The 5,003-nt window shown below is 40.3% G+C and overlaps 1 non-coding gene across 1 annotated transcript; it reads left to right on the top strand.

Annotated features, from left to right (window-relative positions):
* Positions 1–4,513: 4,513 nt before the first annotated feature.
* Positions 4,514–4,620, top strand: LOC130506962 (small nucleolar RNA R71). Its single transcript, XR_008942176.1, has one exon. It is a non-coding gene; the product is annotated as a small nucleolar RNA R71 (small nucleolar RNA).
* The last annotated feature ends 383 nt before the right edge of the window (positions 4,621–5,003 follow it).

Consider the following 5,003-nt stretch of genomic DNA (forward strand, 5'->3'; position numbering starts at 1 on the left):
GTTTTAAAGGCGGTCCGATATGCCCATAAGGCATTGTCCAATTTGCGAGACAAATCTTTCCTGTCTATTCGGACAATCTTCTCCAAGATTTCCTTGATTTGTCGGTTCGAAACTTCCACTTGTCCACTAGTTTGTGGGTGATAAGGTGTAGCTACTCGGTGGTGGACACCATTCTTCTCAAGCAATCTGTCGAAAACTTTGTTTATGAAATGTGATCCACCGTCACTAATGACTATTCTTGGAACTCCAAATCTTGGGAAGATGATGCTCTTGAAAAGTTTGATAACTACAGACGCATCATTTGTAGGGGAAGCAACTGCCTCAACCCATTTTGAGACGTAGTCTACAGCGACCAGGATATATTTGTTGCCATAAGAAGATGGGAAAGGACCCATAAAATCTATTCCCCAACAGTCGAAAACTTCTACTTCCAAGATAAATTTTTGTTCCATCTCATGTCTCTTGCTTATTTTTCCTCTCCGCTGACATCTGTCGCATTGTCCTATATGAGCATGAACATCGCGAAATGTTGTTGGCCACCAAAGTGGTGAAATGTCCTGCGTAATCAGAGCTATGACATTGGTAAATAATGTTCGGAATTTCAACTTCAGAGACGCATCTTCTATATATGCCGTCAGAACAGTGCTTGTAGAGATCGGGCTCATCCCAGTGGTATCTCTGAACTTCACGAAAGAATTTCTTTCTTTCATAACCTTTTAAATTTTCTGGTTCAAAATCAGCGGCTAAATAGTTGACTATATCGGCATACCAAGGTCGATCTTTGATGTTCCGTCCAATCGTGTTTGCTTCTTGTAGAGAGACATCAGATATAATATGATTCAAAGCATTACAAGCAACCTTAACTGGTATGTCAATAAGTTCTGTTGATGTTCTGTCGCTGATGGCCATGATTGATCTTTTATCAGTAGTGTCGGTCGTCAATTTGCCATTTGATTCGTCCAGCAATCCGTCAGATATGAGCGATATGTGACCTATGAATGACGTGTCCAAAAGAGCTATATTCTCTGTAGGAAAGAAATCGTCTATGGGAACTTTATCCTCAATTCGAATCCTGGAAAGATGATCAACGACACCGTTGTCTACTCCTCTTTTATCTTTGATTTCAATATCGAACTCTTGGAGTAATAAGATTCATCTTATTAGTCTTGGTTTAGCATCTTTCTTCTGCATTAAATATTTGATGGCAGCATGATCAGTGTGGACTATAACATGTGCTCCAACTAAGTATTGGCGGAATTTTTCGAAAGCATAAACCACGGCTAGTAACTCTTTTTCTGTGGTAGAGTAGTTCCGTTGCGCTTCGTCAAGTGTGCGACTCGCATAGTATATAGCGTGTAGCTTCTTATCTTTTCGTTGTCCTAAAATTGCTCCAACTGCGAAATCACTCGCATCGCACATAATTTCGAAAGGGAGATTCCAATCGGGTGGTTGTACGACTGGGGCAGTTATAAGAGACTTCTTCAGTTCTTCGAAAGCTTCCTTACATTCTGGCGTAAAATCGAATTTAACTTCTTTGCACAAAAGATTGTTCAGGGGTCTAGCAATTTTACTGAAATCTTGTATGAATCGTCTGTAGAATCCGGCATGTCCAAGGAAACTTCGTATGTCTCTAACGTTTGTGGGTGCCGGTAGACCAGTCATTACTTCAATTTTGGCTCTGTCTACTTCTATTCCAGCTGCGGAAACTTTATGTCCAAGGACTATACCATCATTTACCATGAAATGGCATTTTTCCCAATTTAGGACAAGATTCTTTTCTTCGCATCTTTCCAATACCTTGCACAGGTTGTCTAAGCAATCCTTAAAACTTGATCCGTAAACCGAAAAATCGTCCATAAAGACTTCCATGAAATCTTCGATCATATCTGTGAATATTGACATCATGCAGCGTTGGAAAGTGGCTGGTGCGTTACATAGCCCAAATGGCATTCTGCGATATGCAAATGTTTCGTAAGGACAAGTAAAAGTTGTCTTTTCTTGATCTTCAGGATGTATCGGTATCTGGAAAAATCCCGAATATCCGTCAAGAAAACAGTAATATTTATGGTTAGCCAGCCTTTCGAGCATTTGATAGATGAAAGGTAAGGGAAAATTGTCTTTTCTAGTAGCAGCATTCAGTTTCCTGTAATCAATACACATTCGATGTCCAGTGACAGTGCGTGTGGGGATAAGTTCATCTTTATCGTTTTTAACCACTGTGATCCCACCTTTCTTTGGTACAACATGCACAGGGCTTACCCATTTGCTATCTGAGATAGGATATATAACTCCAGCATCCAGAAGTTTAATTATTTCCTTTTTCACTACCTCTTTTAGGTTTGGGTTGAGTCTCCTTTGCTGTTCTATAGATGTTTTTGCATCTTCTTCGAGGTGGATGCGGTGCATGCAAAGGTCAGGAGCTATTCCGGGAATATCATCGAGAGAATACCCGATCGCTCTCCGATACTTACGTAGCTTGTTTAAAAGAAGCGCAAGCTCTCCATTCGTGAGATTAGCGTTAACAATGACAGGGTATGATTTATCGCAAATGAATGCATATTTCAGGCCAGCTGGAAGTGGTTTCAGTTCCACTTTGGGCGCTTTTTCTTTAGTCCATTTGGTCAATGAGGAAAATGAACGATCAATAGTTTCCCTAAGGAATTGATCCGTAATGATTTCAGAATCGTCATTTTCTTCATTTGCACCTCCGATACTTGCGTCCATAAGGTTCGCATAATTTTCTGTTCTGCTATCTACGTTCAGAATTTCTTGTTCATCAGGAGTGAATGTGTCTTCTGATGAATTGGTAGCACATATATCCGTAAGGTATTCTTTCTCCAGCTCAGAAACTTCTTCTGTGTAAAAGGCGTGATCGTCTATAAGAGGACGTTTTAATAGTTTTTCCATGTCGAAGTTCATTGATATATCTCCGACATTTAAATCAATTTTTCCTCCTCTACAATCTATTATTGCTCCTGCTGTAGCTAAAAAGGGCCGATCTAATAAAGGGGGTCTTTCGGCACTTGTTTATACTTGAGTACGACAAAATCTGCTGGTATGAAGCAATCATCGATTTTGACTGGTACATCTACCAGGATTCCCTCAGGTACCCTAATAGAACGATCAGCTAGAACTAACGTGATAGGCGTTGGGACAAATACATCATAACCTAGTGAAACTGCCACAGAGTGTGGCATGAGGTTTACACTAGAGCCAATATCACAAAGAGATCGAGGAAACGTGCGTTTTGTATCTTACAATCTAGGACAAAACTACCAGGGTCAGACCTTTTAATTGAAGTTTCTCCTTGTATCATCGCACTTACTTCCTCTGACACCAGCGCTTTGTTCTCCACTCGAGGATATCATATCTTTTATGTACTTTTTCACCGAGGGGGCTATCTTAAGAGCGTCACTGAGGGACATCTCGAGAATGATTTTATCAAAAGCCTTTTTGCAGATTGCATGTTCCAATGCTTTCTTTGTTTGTGGTTTGTTTGGAGGAAATGGGGGAGGAGTTCTATAGACTCTTTCAGTCCCGGTAGATTGCGTATTGCCATCGCCGGTGCCGCTAGACGGTCTATCGTTTTCCTTCCCAGAGGATCGATCGACATTTGGTTCGTCCAGATGGTCGATTTCGACTTCGGCATCGGGATTCTCCTTGTCTAAGTCTATAGTCTTCCCCTGATTCTTTTTATTTGAAGAGTTTTTCCTTTGTTCTGATGTTCCTGAGTCGGAGAAATTGTCGAGAAGTTCTATGGGGTTGGAATTGCTTTTTCCCGCGTTATCGATGAATTTTTTATTGCTGGCATCTTCTCTGGGTTTCGTTTCAAGGTGTTTTCCGCTTCGTAACATTACGGCATATGTCTGGCGTTTTGCTCCAAGATTAGCATCGGTCCTTCCAGGAAGACGACATGCCTCTCTTTTTAGAGTAGTTGCAAGGTTAGCAATTTTGTCTTCCATTCCTCGTAGGTGTTCAATTAGAGAATCCATCTTCTGATTTAGCTCACCGTAAACACTATTTACTTTCCCGTTGAATTCAGATTTCATTTTACGGTTTCCTGTAAGAGCCTGTTTTAGATTGTACTTTTCTCTTCCAGTACGAGACTGTATACAGATTTCATAGTCTCGTGTAAAGCTATCGATGTTAAACACATAATGAGGATCAGTATTATCTAATCCTTCTATAAAGTCGAGCTCATCGTCTGATATAGGAGGAGTTTTATGGAAGTACTGGCACAGATTAGGTGGATTTTGATCTGTCAAAAGAGAATGAAGTGAATTTATGGAATTTTTTATTTCAGCTAACTCAGTATTTTCTATTGAGACTATAGTTTTTTTCTTTTTCTTCATCCATTTCTTCATAGGATCTTCCTCTTGCCATGTTTTCGATTAGGCGTCTTGCTTCCATAGGATTTCTAGTAACGAAATTCTCTTCGCTTGCTGTATCAAGCGTTGTGTTATAGCTCAGAATAACACCTTTGTAAAAGATCTTAAGAAATTGTGGTTTTGGATAACCATGGTGGGGGCATTCGAGTTCGTAACTCTTGAATCTTTCCCATGCATTCTTGAATGATTCCTGGGGATCTTGACGGAAAGTAGAGATTCGCCTCCTTACTTCCCAATAACGAGTATCGTCGAAGAATTGTTTAAGGAAAGCATTTCTAATCTCTTTCCAGCTAGTCAGGGATCCTCTTGGTAGACAGTTTAGCCATCTTAAGGCTCCCCCCTCTAATGAAAATGGAAAAAGTCTGCAACGAATATACTCGTCTGGAATCAATAACTCTAGACCCTCGATGTGGTCTTGTGGATGTTCTAGAAAAGATCCTTTAAAAGGGTTTCGACGCATCATATTATAATAATCAACATTAAACTTGGTTTTCGAGGTGACGTCGTCAGGTATTCTGATAGCGGACCTATTGGAATAGGTCCTATCGGGGTTTAAGTAGTCTTGCAAGGGCAATTTAATTTCTTTACCCATGTTCAAGGTAGAGTTTGACTTAA

This window comes from Raphanus sativus, unplaced genomic scaffold (genome assembly GCF_000801105.2).
Source record: "Raphanus sativus cultivar WK10039 unplaced genomic scaffold, ASM80110v3 Scaffold3832, whole genome shotgun sequence".
Lineage (NCBI taxonomy): Eukaryota > Viridiplantae > Streptophyta > Magnoliopsida > Brassicales > Brassicaceae > Raphanus > Raphanus sativus.